At 51.5% G+C, this 15,395-nt stretch overlaps 1 protein-coding gene across 4 annotated transcripts in view; it reads right to left on the minus strand.

The window, feature by feature from the left end:
- SEMA5B (semaphorin 5B) overlaps window positions 1-15,395 on the minus strand; it is a 125,276-nt gene that overhangs the window by 72,793 nt on the left and 37,088 nt on the right. Inside the window, exon 2 of one of the 4 annotated variants that reach the window (XM_084800615.1) lies at window positions 14,849-14,925. The exons of the other annotated variants lie outside the window; for them this stretch is intronic. The gene's annotated coding sequence lies outside the window, so the exon portion shown is untranslated. The remainder of the gene's footprint in view (window positions 1-14,848; window positions 14,926-15,395) is intronic. 4 annotated transcript variants of the gene reach the window in all.

Consider the following 15,395-nt stretch of genomic DNA (forward strand, 5'->3'; position numbering starts at 1 on the left):
CAGAGGAACTCAAGCCACAAGCCCAGGCTCAGGCCTTGTCTCAGCCACAGAGTGTGGCAGGTCACATGAGGAGCACGGCTGGAGTGACAGGTTGTAGAGGCAGGGACCATGCTTGGGGGGCCTTGAGTACAACACTGAATTCAGGAGAGACTGGGAGCCATGAGCTGCCTTAGAGCAGAGAGCACAGCTTCTTCTAGTCACAGGGTTGGGGGCGGGCGCAGATTGGGGCCCCTCCCCAGGGTACCCCTGGATATCTCTCTGATATCTCCCTCTCAGGGACCTCCTGCAGGGAGCGCCCTATCTCCCAGGCCTTCACAGCCTCCCTCCCGGCACCTCTTCACAAAGTCAGGAAACGTGAACCCTAAATAATTTATAAACATGTTAAATAAGCCCCGATCCCCAGGGAGCTCACTGTTAATACTCCCCTCATTGAACATGAGCCTAAGCCAGACATCATTAGGAAGGAAAACCTCCTTCCCTCTTTTAAAAATCATGTCATTTAAATGGTTTGGGATTACTCGGTGCTTTGAATCATTCTGCCGCCGCTGCCTCCCATTACGGGGGTAATTAAGAATTGACTATGGTTAGCAAAAAGCATTCAACAGCCAACTTTTTATTTGTTTTTTGTTTTTTTAAGTGCTCCCGGCTTGTCCCTCCCCTTCCCATCCTTGCCTTTCTTGTCTTCTTAACAGCACAGATCCCCCCCAGAGCCCCCCAACACCACCACCACCCCTAGATCTCCTGCCTATAAACACGCTTGGAGCCCCATGGAAACGCTGAGTGGAAAGAAAGCGGGGAGACCATTCATTTTCGTCGTATTCCACTGCCCCATTTCCTCCAGGCTCCTTGCCTGCTGTCTCTTGGGACCGGGGCCAGACTGTTGTTTGTTCGGCTGCCCTGGTCACCCGGGAATGGGGTAGGCTCAGATCCCAGGCCTGTCCACCGGCCGCTCATTCTGAGCTGCTCAGGCAGGATTAAAGGCTTCGGGAGTGCAAGCATGTCGCTGACCATAAAGGAGGGGACCCAGACCCAGGCAGGCCAAGGCTAGCCAGACAGGGCTGCTGCAGGAGGAAGTGACCGTGGCTCTCCGTCCTCAGTCTCCAGCAATGACAGCAATTACAGCCTCCTCAGCTGCACAGCCAGGCTCATCCTGGAAAGCATCCCCCCCCCAACCCCCGAGCTGTGGATAATCTTTTAGGTCTTCTTTCACCGCCTACCCCCACTAAAACCACACCTGAGTCATCTCAAGGTTACGGTGGTTTCCCCTGATGTCTTTTCTTGTTTTTGTTTTAGTTTAGTTTAGTTTAGGGTTGCCTGTCCTGGACTTGCTTTAGACCAGGAAAACCTGGGATTACAGGTGTGTGCTATCACACCCAGCTGGTTTTGGCTGTTTTTTGTTTGTTTGGTGGCTTTTATTTTTCTTTTGTCGATGGGTCACCAATTTCTAGTCCTTTCAAATGCTAGAAATTCTTTTTATGGTCTAACTTGAATCTCTTCTGTTGCAGGTGTTCTGAGACCTGGACACTGAGGCCTTGCTTCCTCTGTATTAATACGTCATCAAGATAAACCAACCTGGAAAGATACACAGGAGGTCTAACAACCTTGGGGTGGGAGGAGGTGGAGACAAAATCTCAGAGAAACTTCTAGAACTGCCAGAATTCTCTCTTGACTCGACCTGGGTAAGGTATGCAAGTGTGCAAGCACACATGCCCAGAAGCTAACTTCGTATTTACTTCATTACCGAAATGCCTACTTTGGGTGGCTTTCTGTTTTGGCCTTAACAATATTTCAAAGCTTAAAAATGAAAACAAAGCCGGGCGGTGGCAGCGCACGCCTTTAATTCCAGCACTCGGGAGGCAGAGGCAGGCCTCTGTGAGTTTGAGGCCAGCCTGCTCTACAAAGTAAGTCCAGGACAGCCAAGGCTACACAGAGAGACCCTGTCTCAAAAAAAAAAAAAGGAAAAAAAAAAGAAAAGAAAAATTAAATCTGAGTGTTAACAGTAGTCAACTGCCTGCGTCCTATCCATGCCCCCCTCTCCATGGAGCTCTCCTTTGGGGTGAACAACCTCATCCTCCGAGTGCCCCTGGTGCGGCTCCGACCCTGCCATGTATGGTTGGCCAAAGCGTGTAGTCATGGCCCATGTTCAAGGGAATAATTTAGACTACTTTTTAAGGTACGGCTAGTGAGAGGACAGTGAGATGGGGCTTCTGTGAGCTTCCAGAACCACAGCTCGCATGTTTGTGTTGCGCTGGGTGTTAGTGATGTGGCATTTGGCTTGAGACAGCCCTTCACAGCAATCACTGGTAGGGTAAGGAGGCAAGCTCCAAGCCTTGCCTACTCCTGGATTATCCCCTCAGCCCAGGACTAGTAACTGAGAAAATAAACGCCTCTCTAGGCTTTCTGCTGCTTGTTATGGACACAGGAAAGGGATGCAGGGAAGGGATGCGCATCCAGAAGAGGAAGAAGGACAGAGTAGGGCAGGGCCCGCGCCCCCCACCCCCACCCCAGTTTGGCTTTGGTAGGAAATTAATTCACCAGCTTCATATTCCTGCCAGCTGTGCAGATCACCAAATAAACAGCGGGCAGGACTGAACCAGCCACCCTCGCACTACCTACCAGAGGGCTTTTCTTTCCTGTCACTGACACTCCCAAGTGGCCCTATGAGGGCATTCCTGTAGGGCCAGTCCCCATGCTTGGAGGCTGCAGGCATGGTCCAAAGGCTCAGAGAAGACCCCTCCCCCAATGTGCTCCACCCCTCCCCAGGCAAAGCACTCCTCTTGGAAGCCCCTGATGACTCCCAACTGTGGCTGCTAGAGGTGGGGTCATTGCTATAAGAGCCATTATCTCCTCACTCTCTGTCAGTCAGGAGTTGCCTGCCCTGTTTGCCCATGGTTGGTTTGGGCTATGTCTCTGCTCCCTTTTCTTTGGAGCTCTTGAGCATCTTTCCTTCAACAGAAACCCGAGGAAGGATTCTAGGCACATCACACATGTTTTTCTTCAAGAATAATGACAAAGGGAGCCACTGAGGAGGAGAGTGCAAAGTAGATTTTATTCTAAAATTTCCCAGCACAGGATTCCCCAGGGACAAGGCTGAAAATGTGAAGGAGGCCTAGGAAAAATACAGAAGGGGAAAAAAATATATATATATAATTTCCTCCTCTATTTGGTCCCAAAGACTTCTTTGAAATATATGGTTTTGATTACAATTCTGGATTCTAAAACTTTTTAGAATGAATACAGTGCTTAGAATAGCATGTTTTAATGAGACCAAACTATTACTAAAAAGCATGCCGTAAGATTTTAAAGCAGACAAGCTCCATCAATCTCTCGTGTGCATATAAGGATGCGTCTTGTTTGACATTCCTTTCTAAACGACCTACAGGAAAAAAAATCAGTTGTTCTTGGGAATCCTAGTACATTTCCACTCATAAGTCTAGAAGAAAATAAAATGATTACTTCAATGAAAAAAAATGGGAAAATGTCCTCGGCAGTTGAAATTATTGTGACAGCGGGGGATCAAGGATTGGAGATCAGCGGAGAGCGAGGAGGTCCCTTGGCAGCATTGGGTAGCTCGCCCTTCCAAGTCCTCCTGAAACCCAGCATTTCAAAGCTGCAGACAGCAGTTTGGGCCCAGAGAAAGCTAAGGGTCCTTCCAACTGACCCCCTCCTTTGATAGCCCCATGTTTTGGGGGGTTCCATTCTGTCGCCTCAGACCCCTACTACCTGTGAAAGGCACTGGCTCACATTTGGGGAAAAAACATGTTACAATCAAGGAATAAATTAACATGTGAAAAGAGAGGGAAGCCTGCCTTGGTGTGGGCAAATCTTCAGTCTTCAGGACAAGAAGAAGAGGAGGAGGAGGAGGAAGAGGAGGAAAGAAGAATCAGAAATGAGTCCAGGTGAGAGGATGCGTCTGATTAGATGAAGGGCTATCGAGGAAACTGTGCACTGAGAGCTGAAGTTTTCCCTTCTTCCTTCTCAGAGCTCCCATGCCGACAAGAAGCACTTGTCCGTCTTCACCAGAAAACACAAGGCTGCCTTTTGTCTTACACGGAGTGTGCTGCAGACCTGAAGAATTTTTTTCTTCAAGTTTTTGCCCACTTCTCACAAACTGTTGAAAAGGAGGGGCCGCTCGGCTCCCGGAAGGACAGGCTCCTCTGCACCCGGAGACTTGGAATTACTAGTGGAGCATCCAGTAGCGCGCAGTTAGACAGAGACACAAGGACGACTCGGGGGTTTTAAATCAATGAAACCCACCCACTTTTATGTTTCAAAAACACAGAGATCCCCAAGCTTGTGAAAAATTCCCAGACCAGAGTCTTACCAAATTTTCATTTTCTTTTCTTTCTTTCTTTTTTTTTTTTAATATTTGAAAAACAAAACAAAAAACCCCCACCAAGCCCCTTCTGGTGTTCCCTGGAGGGATACAAGATAGAAAGGTCACTGGAGCTGAGGCAGACTCTAGAGAGGTGTGTGGAATGTGGGAGTGACTTTTGAATCCTTGGAACACACACACACACACACACACACACACACACAGATATACACACCCACAGACATACACACACACAGACACAGAAACACACATACACACACGCATACACACACAGACACAGAAAAACACACACACATACACACACACACACACACACACACACACACACACACACACACACACACACACGAGGGTTACCCACTCAGGCGGGAAAATCTCTCAACCACGGTTAACCCCATAACCTTGCATTCGCTCCCTCCTCTTCAAAAGCGGTTTGACATTCTTTCCCAAACTTTGCTGCACTTTCCATGAGAATGGGGATGTTCCTGCATAAAACATGAGTTGGGGAGGGCAAAGGGGGAGCAGGCCAGACCTCAAGGGGCTGAGTGGGTGGGAGACGTGGGCGAGGAGAGCGTGGTGGGGGAAGGGCAGGGAGGCTGTTTTCTCACACTGCATTTCTTCCAGGCTCCTTGGAGACCACACAGAGGCCTGGAGAGGTCTCCACTGGGGCCCAGGCCCTCACAGAAGCAGCCAAAAAGGAAAGGGGAGCTTGATCTGATAGAACCAGATGGGGTGCCCTGTGGGAGACTGACGCTCTCCATCTAACACAGGAGGGGAGACAGAGGACTCAGGAAAGGAAAGCACAGGGTTGGGCAGTAGGAGAGAGGGAGCCCGCCCGCCTGCCCATCCATCCTCCTGGATGCCAGTATCAGGAGACACACACAGATGTTCCGTTTCTTTCCCTGTCTTTGCAGAATCCAGCCACACAAGCTTGAACACAGCGTTTGAATGGCTGCAGGGGGTCAGGCAAGATTCTTAGTCTGTTATCAGTGCCCTAGAGAGCAGGATTTAAAGGTCTGCGAGGTCTCCTCCCTGCAAACCAGTTATTAGTGTGGCTTGAATTAACCCAGCAACGGGCTAAATGCCAGCAGCAGGAGAGAGATGTTAGGCCATTCTGTTCCTCTGGGGACCCAGGTGAGGCAGCAAGAAAATCCCTGTCCGGCTCTCACCAGAGGCGTGGAAAGGGCAGGAGTGTTTATGCTACGGCATCCTGTGAGGCTACACAGTTCTCAGGTGGCTGTGAGCGCCAGACACGCCCAATCGCTTATTTGATTGTGGGGCCACTTCAGCAGCCTCCTCCAGAAAGACTGGAAACCCAGCCTGAGGAAAAATCTCTCAGCCGAGGTTAACGCCCCTCCCCCCAGCCCCCTTCCTCCCTCCCCCAACCCCCTCTTCCCCCTCCCTCTCCCCCCCCCACCTTCCCTTCACCCTCTCCAAAAATGGTTTGACATTCTTCCCCAAACCTTGCTGCCCTTGCCTCGAGAATGGGAGTGTTCCTGGGTAAAAGAGGAGTTTGGGAAGGAATCTAGGGAGCAGGCCAGGCCTCAAGGGGCTGAGCGGGTGTGAAATACGGGCAAGAAGAGCATGATGGGGAGATTCGTATGTGAGAGATTTCCAGAACTCAAGGACTCCCTTAAGCTAACTGTCAGTGGTCTAGGGTTTGGTCACATGGCTTCTGCTTCGAGCCATCAGAGCTGTAAGCTGGGACAAGATGAGAGAGATAGTGGAACTAAAATTGTAGGGGACCCTGGAAGTGACCTAGAGCAGCAGTCCAGCTCCATCTGTGTCACCAAAGGGACATGACTACCTGCTTGCTGGGCTCTGAGCCCTGATATGTAGATAGATAGACATATATTTGCATATATATATATATATATATATATATATATATATATATATACACACACATATATACATACACACACGCACACATGTATATATGTATACATATATCTGTATGTATGTATGTATATGTACATACATGACATATATATGTGTGTGTGTACATACATATGAATGAGTGCAGGCGTGTACTCCATTCCCACATCCACTCTGAATTTTCTAACAAAGACCAGCCACCCTAGCTCCCTAGGACTCTACATTGTATACAGGAGGAAGCTGAAGTGATGGGCCCTGATGGCAGAGCCAGGCTCTAGCAGCTTCTTTCCCTGGGACAGGCGAAGGCCAGGCTCCTGACCCTAGCATGAAACCCCAGTGTAGGGTGAGTCTGAGAGGCATGGACAACCCCAAGGGAAACCCAAGTACCCAATGGGGTCTCACGGGAGGGTCCCAGAGGACACTGAGGAGAGGTTTACCCCTAGAGTTAAGCAGTAGAAGAGGAAGTGGGGGGAGGGGTAGCAGATTATGAAAAGCAATTAACCCCTGGGTAAAGAATCAGGGCAGTGGGGCAGAGATTATCAAGCCTCCCTTGGGACTTGGGGCGGGGGGCAGGGGGGTCGCTTCCAGCTGTGATTTGATGCCCCCACATCTGTTGTCTCCTGAAGGCTTTGGGGTAGGGCCCAGAAAGCTCTGTTGGGAGAAGAGCCAGAAAACCAATTCATCTCATTTCTCCTATCTGGGTCTCCCCTGAGCTCTGTCCTTCTCTTCAGTGCCCGCGGGGAAAACAACACCCAGCGCAGGGCTGGGAAGCACTCACTGCAAACAGGAGAGAGAAATTAATCCAGCAATGAATCCAGCACCCTGCTCCCCAGGAACCAGGCCTTACTGCCAGTACCTCCTCAGAGGACTCACAATTGTGGGGGCCTTTGGCCTGAGACCCCTGGCTGGGAAAGGCAGTGAGGTGGTGGGTGGGGCTCTGTTAGTAACTGATGTGGTATGGGCCCAAATCCCTCTGCCTCATGTCACCCTTGCACATCTCTCACCCTGTCTTTCTCAAGGAATAAATCCTTTACACCTGACCAGAACACGTTCTGCGTGCCCACCTCACGGTTCCTCCATCCCATCTGGTTTTACTTCCACACTGCTTCTCTCTCTCTCTCTCTCTCTCTCTCTCTCTCTCTCTCTCTCTCTCTCTCTCTCAGGTTTAGAGAGGGTCTCTCTGTGTACCCTTGGCTGTCCTGGACTCACTTTGTAGACCAGGCTGGCCTCGAACTCACAGTGATCCACCTGCCTCTGCCTCCTGAGTGCTGAGATTAAAGGCATGCGCCACCACGCCCGGCCACACTGCTTCTCTTGAAGGCACACAGACCTGCCCTGTTGGCATTGTGAAGGTCACAGAGTGTGAGCTCTGCTGCTGCTGTCACCCAAGCTCAGTAACGAGAGGAAGGACCATACTCGGGGCTGCACTGTGGCTGCAGAGTCATAGTCATTGTCCCGACTTGGAACCGGAGTATGCTCTAGACTGACCTACCAGAGCACTGGGAGGACTTCCTGGTCCTGTGTCTGGGCTCTACCCTCTGTGGGAGGACTCTGGGCCACTGGGACTCAAGAAAAGCCCTTGATACTTGTATTACTCTGAGCATGCCTAGCACCCACCCAGAAGAAACAATGACCAGCTCCAAACCACTGGCAGCACAGGTGGAAGCCAGCTCTGCCCCTGGACCAGGGATTGGCAAACCCTAGGACCTCCTCACCCTACAGGCTGAAAACTGTGAGCCATGGAGCTGTGCACGGCCCTAAAACTGCCTATCTGGTGAAATTGTTTCCATCAAGCCGTCCAGAGAAAACCAACTCACTGAGGGAGGCGAGGGCAGAGAGCAGGGGGGCAGGGGGAGGGGCGGGGACGCGAAACCAAAGAAAAAGAAGGCAGAGGCCCTGAACTTGCGGCTGAAGGATAGATTCTATGTGGTCAGGGCCATGCAGACCCCTGGCTGTGAGCGCACAGTATGCAGTACTGTTAAAAGCGGGCGATGGAGGTTAGAGGTGAACGCGGCGCGGTACAGAGAGATGGAATCACACCACGCAACAGATCCACTTAAGAGGTTTAATAAAGAGATACAGAAACCATCTCCAGAGACACACAGGGGGTGGGATTGGAGGGAGGGAGGGAGGGAGGGAGGGGGAGAGAGAGAGAGAGAGAGAGAGAGAGAGAGAGAGAGAGAGAGAGAGAGAGAGAGGAAGAGAAAGGTAAAGAAGCAGTGAGACGTAGAGAGAGAGCCACATGGAGGGTGTCTTTTTATAAGGCCCAGGGCAGGGCCACGCCCCGTGGCGGGTAGGCAGTGACATCACAGGTAGGCCGACTGAAGCAGAATCCTAACATGCACTCTTCTGAGTTGACTGGACTCCCGGCAGCACTGTCCAATCACCTCTCCTCTCTACTTTTTAGCAGTTGGTTGTTTAGGACGCGTAAACTTACTTGCCAGTATCTGACATCATCACAATCAAATGTGGCCCAAGAGCATGCCACGAGCATCGCAAAGTCCCCCCCACCCCCACCCCCACGCTGCTTAGCAGGCCATGGGCTTCTCTGTTGCACCCCACCTCTCAGCTCCATTCCACAAAGCAGAATCTGGCAGCTGTAAGTTTTCTGCAATGTGGGGCTGCCCGTGAGTCCTTCCTGTGTGCTAACGGGGTGGGGAGCTGCTTTTCAGCTATGAGGACACATTTCAGCACAGGAGGCATGAAAAAAGGGAGAGACTTGCCTCCCAAAGAGAGGGAAGGGCACCCCGAGCTGTGTTTTCTTCCTGTCTCTCAAATACACTGCCAAATAAGAGAAAAAGATCTGAATTCTTCACAGCGAGCTTGAGTTGTGTGTGTGTGTATGCGCACGTACATGTGCCTGTGTGCATGCACCACACTGCTTCCCATGCCTTGGATTACAGCATCTGAGACGTCTCCTCTGTGGAACCCCAAGTCCAGAGGTTGCTTTGGCTCACTTATGTTCCCTCAGTGGTATTTTGTATGACAGGGTGACACAATCCCAGGAAGGCACAAAAAGTCCTCAGCTGGTGGTCATCATTGTCTCCTCCTCCTCCTCCCCTTCCTCCTTCTCTTCCTCTTCTTTTTGTTTGTTTGTTGTATTTTGCGACAGGGTCTTGTGTAGCCAGTGTTAGCTTTGAACTTGCTATACGGCCAGTGCTAGCCTTGAACTCCCACCTCTACCCCCCATGTGCTAGTATTACAGGCATGTTTACTTCTTTATCGGTGCATGAACAGGATGTTTGCCTCATTCAGTCAGCTGGCCAGGCACGGCTCCACACCATTTACACAGCTCTGAACCTGCTGTGGCCTCGATGACACGTTGGCTTCTGCAAGTGACAGGCAGGAGCAGTGGTAGCCTTCAGTGGGATTTTCCTCGCCAGACTTCACACCTCACAGGAGGAGAATCCCAGCCAGCACCCGAAGCCTCTCCTTCACACTTGCACTCGGAAGTCTGTAGCCTAGTAACCGTGGGAAGGATTGGCAATAACTCTTCAGCTTAGACTATGTAAGACCATGAAGATCTCCAAAGCCCAGAGGCCGGATGCTGTCCTAGGCCACAGGTTCCATGCTTCCTTTACCTGTCTCTGACAGACCTAGTGTCCTGAGGGCCAAGGACATATGAAGATGCAGAGGAAATAGATGCCCAGCCACAGGGTTAATGGGGACCTATCATTCTCACCCAGGGGTGCTTTGCCTTAGGGTGTCCTTTGGCAATGTCTAGGGTCAATTAGGTTGCCACAAATCAGATGTTCCTGGCATCTAATAGCTAGAGGCAGGGGACATTGCTGGGCACGAGATGCTCCTCTTCCATCCTAATTTATAGCAGTGGTTTTGAGAAAAACCTTCCCACAACACAGCTGCCATCTCTCTCTGCCCTTAGTGCTGCGTGGCAAGGAAAGGGTCCTCGAAGGAGTCAGAATTGTGGCCCTCCAGTCTCGCCTCGGAGTTTCAGACAGGAAGATTGAGATATATTGAGAACAAGGTCAAGGTACACTTCAGCCTCGACCCCTCAACAATACTCTAGAAACTTGGAACTGTTCCCGGTGGGACCTCAGAGGTTATCTTGTCCAAAACACTCATCATATGAAACTGCCAACGATAGAAGCGAAGCCCACACCATCACGAGAGAAGGCAGGGTCACACGTACACACAGAAAGCTAGACAGCCGGTCCTCTCAGCACCGTAAAGGCGAAAGACAGGAGCGGAGCACATAGAAGGTACGGGTACGGGGAGCCCACTCCATTCAGCATAGCAACCTTGAAACCTCTATCTGTCTTGAGGCAGCCCAATCTGGAAACAGCCATCCTTCCAAGATGCGGAGGGTAGGGGCACAGCTGTAAAAGGGTCCCCAAGTCCCAAAGCTGTAACACTAACACACACACACACACACACACACACACACCAGCCATGGTTTGTCCTATTTTATAAGCATCCCAGTTGGCATTTGTCAATGTTAGAAGAAAAGGATTATTTTGATTATTTTGATGTCTGTTCCTGCAGCCTAGTGGCAACTTAACCTTCCAAGGAAGCAGAAAGAAGCCCAGGGGGCTGGGGGGGAGGAGACGAGGCCTCCCAAGGAAGCAGGCAGAAGGGCAGAAACCCTCTCAAAAGGCTCCAGGGTGGTGATATCATGGTGGTGCGTGGACAGCCACAGCCTGGAAAGGGCTAACTCTGCCCTCCAGCACTGCTTTGTTGGGAAAGGCGCCTCCCATTGGCTCCTGACACCTAGAGCACCTGTGAGACCAGGCACGTTGGCACTGCCATCCCTCCGTGCACTTTTGTTTAGATGCATTCATTTTGTGTGTACGAGTGCTCTGCCTTCATGCATGTACATGCACCATGTGCCTGCCTGGTCCATGAAAAACTGAGGCTCCTGAGAAGCTGTGAGCTTCCATGTAGGTGCTGGGACCCAAACTCCGGTCCTCTGGAAAAGCAGTCAGGTGCTCTTGACTGTTGAGCCATCACCACAGCCCTCTCCATGCACTCTTAGAATGCATTTTTTTTATACAACCAGGAGAAAGAAAAGTGTAAGAAACTTCACCTTCAGGACCTTCACTCCTGAGACAACTAGCTGCAGAGCCCCCTGCCCCAGCATCCTACCTCCTCACCCCATGCGGGCTCTCTTCCCTAGGTTTCTCAGCACCAAGACAAGTCACAGTGCAGTCTCTGTAAATGACGCCTCAGAGCTTGTCTGTGTGAATCAGGTGGGCAGAGGGCAGAAAGGCACATCGTGCCAGGACTGGAAACAAGCTGCTTGGACTTGGTGAGGAAAAAGAGATGGCCGATAGGAAGGGTGGGTGGCCACCCACCCCCAGAGTCAGAGCTCAGAATCCACCTCAAATCTGGAGGCAGACCAGGGCTGTGACCATGTAAGCTCCATGTACCCCACCCCCTACCCCCGGTCCCACAGAACAGCAGATGAGAGACCAGAGCTTCAGGGCCTGCCCATGTGCCTCAGCCCAGGGGAGCGAAGATGGGTCTACGGATCAGAGGGAAAACAGTTGCCTGTAAAATCGATGCATGTTGCTGCACTCAAGTGGGATCAGAAGAAAAAAAAAATCCATCTCCATCCTGCCTGGCAGCTCTGGGTGGACGAGTCCAGCCCCAGGGAAAGCAAGACACAGCACTGGAGCCCTGAACAACTTCAATTGTCTCTCGCACTGCCCGGCCTCGCTCCCAGCACTAGACAAAAGCGCTGCAAACAGTTCTCAAATCTCAATGGTGGCACACCAGTCACCAGCTTCTGGGCTGTCCTCCCAGCTGGCTGGGCCCCCGGCCACCCCACCAAGGGCTGGCCTCTTCTCCGGAGTTTCCTCAGAGGCAGCTCAGGGGTGGTTAAAGATTATTTATACTCATGGAGTGGTTTGCTCACCCCAGAAAAGACTGTCGGCACTTTAGTGGCACCAGGAAGCAGTGGTGGAACACACAGGTAGCGGGAGACCCAGGGCTCAGTGTGTATGTGTCTGTCTGTGTGTGTCTTTGTATATGTGCGCATATCTGTATGTGTGTGTTTTTGTGTACGTGTGTGTGTATGGATGTGTCTGTGTGTCTGTGTGTGTGTATGGGTATGTCTGTGTGTGTTTGTGTATGTGTGCCTATCTGTACATGTGTCTTTGTGTAGGTATGTGTCTCTGTCTATGTATGTATGTGTCTGTGTGTTTGTGTCTGTGTGTGTGTGTCTATGGGTGTGTATGTGTGTCTGTGCGTGTGTCTGTGTATGTGTCTCTGTGTAGGTGTGTGTCTCTGTGTATGTATGTGTCTGTGTGCCTTGTGTGTGTGTCTGTGTATACCTGTGTGTGTCTGTGTCTGTGTGCCTCTGTGTGTGTGTGTGTGTGTGTGTGTGTGTGTGTGTGTGTGTGTGTGTACCAGAGAAAAAGATGAGAAGCAGGGTGCGTCTGTAGCCTGTCCCTAATCTTCATCCCAAACCTCTGCCCAGTGACAGGCTCCCTTAGATACTCAGATTCCAGAAGGAGCAGACAACCTGATTTGCCTTCCTTCCTGTCCCTCTGCCTGATCAGCCTGAGGGTGACAATGCCACTGGTCTGCTTCTGCCTCCCCGACAGCAGACGCTGTCAGCACTCACCCACCCCCCACCCCCCCCCCACCCCCCCCCCCCCCCCCCCCCGCTGAGTACTCTCAGGGAACAACTTCTGAAGAAGCAGCATTTTCAAAAAAACTGGCCACGCGGATACTCCTAGCTCCAAGTCCTGTCCTTTTCTGTTTGCACTTTACACACACTGCCCTGTGCCCTGTCAATCCAGGAGTGCCTCAGTTCCTGCTCCACCCAGAGCCACATGCCTCCTCTTTAGTTGTGGGCATCCTAGACTGGAGGAGGAGCAGGGCTTCTGGGGCTTCCACCACCTGACTTACCTGCACCCCACCCCACTGCCCCCCATCCCCTACCCCCACCACCGGCCCCTCACCCCCTCCATTGCCTCCACACTAACCCCAGGAAAGAGTGAACGGGGAGTCCAGCTGTGCACACACCTGCTGTAGGAGGCAGGCCTGGGGAAAGCCATGGAAGGAATACTATACAGCCCTTGCTTTCACTCTCTCCTGTGAGATTAGCCAGGAGAAGATCAGAACTCCATCTGTGCCTCTAACATTCTGCTCCTTGGGAAATGACAGTCCCTCTTGGCCTGGAAATCAGCAGGTTTCTGCCTGTCTTTCCTCTACTTCCCAGCCATGTTTGCTGCGTGTTGATGGATGTGTAGGGAGAAATGGGCCAGGAGGTAACAATGGGGTGAGACATTTGATGGCTGATACTGGGACGTGCGGCACAGATCACTACCATCAGTGCCAGCTCGGGTCTAAGGGTCATAGGCTAGACCAGGCAGAGCTGTACTGGGGAAGTGTCGAGGCTCACCAACTAGGCATTATGAGCACTGCACCCTTAGTGCGTGACCTTGAATGAGGTGTTGAGTCTTTCATTGGTTCTTCTATACAGAGAGTGAGAACCTGTTCTAGTTTGCTTTGTTGCTGTGGTAAAGACCAAGACCAAAAGCAACTTGGAGAGGAAAATTCGGCTTACACTTCATCATGAAGGGAAGTCAGAAATGCCAAGGAGAAACATCGCTTAGTGGCTTGTTCCCCCTGGCTTGCTCCCCCTGGCTTGTTCAGCCCACAGTGGACCAAACTCTCCCACATCGATCGTTAATCAAGAAAATGCTCCACAAGTTTGCCTATTGGTGAAGGCATTTTCTCAACTTGAGGCTCCCTCTTCCCAGATGGCCCACTTTGTGTCAAAATAACAGAAAGCTAGACTCTTAAGCACCTAGTCTGTGGGATGATCAAATGATTACGAGAGTCAGGGGGCCTCCTAACCCAGCAGAGCTGGTCTTAGAAAATGCCAGAGTCCGCATGTGGCTACTACTGTGGGAAGGAAGCCTCCAAGGAGGCTATCATCAGAAAGACAGGTGAGACTCGAGATGTAATCCAAACAGTAGAGTGGTTGCCCAGCACACACAAAGCCCTGCCCCACCACACCGCCCCCCGCCCCCGCTTAATTCCTCAGCACCCCATAAGACCAGGTATGATGTCGCACATTGGTAATCCCAGCTTGGGAGCCGGAGGAAGGAGGCTCAGGAAGTTCAAGGTCATCCTTGGCCACATAGGAAGCCCCAGGCCAGCCTGGGCTACATCAGACTGTCTCAAACAAACAGATGCATAAGGGCCCGGCTCTAGGAAATTAAGGTACTTAAGAAAAGCAAAGCCAGTGTGTTTACACATCCAGGGAGAAGAGGCTAAGCCAATACCAAAGATAAAACAGGGCAAATGAAGCTGGGAAAGAGAACTTGGAGGTCTGGAGGTAGTGAACTTAAGGGCATAGAGTTCCGGGAGGGGGCAGAGGGGACCCTTTACGCCAAGACACATTAGTCAGGATTTTTCATGCCAGTAGCCATGAGGGCAGCACATACAACTAAAACCAACATGGACAGACTATGGCTTCAAGAGACAAGGGCTGAGCTTCTGAGACCAAGACTGAGAAAAGGAAATGGACTTTGTTCTGCAAGAAACTCTATGGAGCCACCCACACCCCCCCCCCCAAGAGGTCCTGAGAGAGAAGAGTAGCCACAGCGGAAGGGCCTGGGCTCAGAGGTGGGCCCTGGGCAGGTGACCACAGAGGCTTACCTCAAGCCCGGAACATGTGTGGATCCATCTTGAAGCTTCTCCCAAAGAGGTAAGGCTGAACCAGTTTAGCGATGCATCTGAGATGGGGCAAGAGGGATTGGCCATGAGCTAGAGGCAGCCAGCTGTGGGGAGAGCAGGCTGGGGAGCCAGGAAGCCAGAGCTCTAGTTCCCATGCTCCCAATGACTGCTTGGCTTGCTGGTCCTCTCAGACCCTCTCTCTCTGTCTCTCTCTCTCTGAATTGATGAGGTCAGATATGTAACTTCAATTCTTTTTTTTTCCCCCTCAGCAATAGCATAACTGATATGCAGTGAGAAATTACAGTACTAGCTGTTTCTAAAGGCCTCCAATCTCTCTCATGCCAGGCTGGGAAGAGATAGGCAGACACAGGCTTGGATGGGTATCACGAAGGGTCCCATGGTAGGCAGCGGCCCCACGCCCTCTTACAGTACCTGTTGGAGCTGCAGCATACCAGGGACTGCTGAAGGAGAGAGCTGGCCTCAATGGTTTTAGAAGGCAAAAGGGAGGCCAGCCAGGCCCTGAGCTCCA

This window comes from Acomys minous (genome assembly GCF_964271855.1).
Source record: "Acomys minous genome assembly, chromosome: 11".
In the NCBI taxonomy this organism is placed as follows: Eukaryota; Metazoa; Chordata; class Mammalia; order Rodentia; family Muridae; genus Acomys; species Acomys minous.